Source organism: Echiichthys vipera (genome assembly GCF_963691815.1).
Source record: "Echiichthys vipera genome assembly, chromosome: 20".
Taxonomy (NCBI): Eukaryota; Metazoa; Chordata; class Actinopteri; order Perciformes; family Trachinidae; genus Echiichthys; species Echiichthys vipera.
In genome coordinates this window covers 1,750,440-1,751,388 of record NC_139845.1, presented here as the reverse complement: position 1 = coordinate 1,751,388, position 949 = coordinate 1,750,440, and positions in this window count along the sequence as shown.

Here is a 949-nt window from a genome sequence, read left to right as displayed (position 1 = left end):
ATACGCCACGACAATGCCAGCAACCATCACAGACATGAAGGCAATGAAATGTACAGTTCATGGATTCAGAGAGCGGTGAGTGGAGAGCGGCGGGGAGAGTTTCATGGCGTTGAATTTCAATTGGATGGACGTGCGTGTCCAGTGACGTTCTCATTAATGTTCTTTTTCGCCCGTGTGAAATAAAAACATGTTTCAAACTCGTTGTGTGAGCGAACCTGACTCCAAGTAGCTGATCGGGAAAAGGGGCAGGTGCTTTTAATAAACACCCGGCAGCTGATTGGAGGAACTACCTGCCAATCAAACTCTCAGGAAAACATCTTCAGTACCCTCAAAGCAGTTTAAGTCCAAAACAACTGGACTTGGTTATTTGTCAGGAAGACGTTTCACCTCTGATCCAAGAGGCTTCATCAGTTCATGTACACATCTGACCAGGACCAGGACCAGGACCAGGACCAGGCTGGGACTGGACCAGGACCAAGACCAGGACCAGGCTGGGACTGGACCAACTAACTGGTGTAGAGATCCAGGTATTTAACCTCTCACAGGCCGATGATGTCACTGTAACCCTCAGATTACAAATTCCTACCAGCCGACGAGCAGAGGACGGTACAAAGTGTTGTAGAGGAGGAACAAGAGCTCGCTGAAGGAGTTTCCATCTCTCAACAGTCCCCCGTCGCCTCTGCAGCGTCTTCAAAGTGGTTTAAGAATATTTTTGTCTATTTTTATTTTATTTTTAATACCTTTTTTTAAAAATAGATGCAAAACCAGCACAAAAAGATGCAAAATGACTAAAAATAGGTGCAAAACCAGCACAAAAAGATGCAAAATGACTAAAAATAGATGCAAAACCAGCACAAAAAGATGCAAAATGACTAAAAATAGATGCAAAACCACCACAAAAAGATGCCAAATGACTAAAAATGGATACAAAACCACCACAAAAAGATGC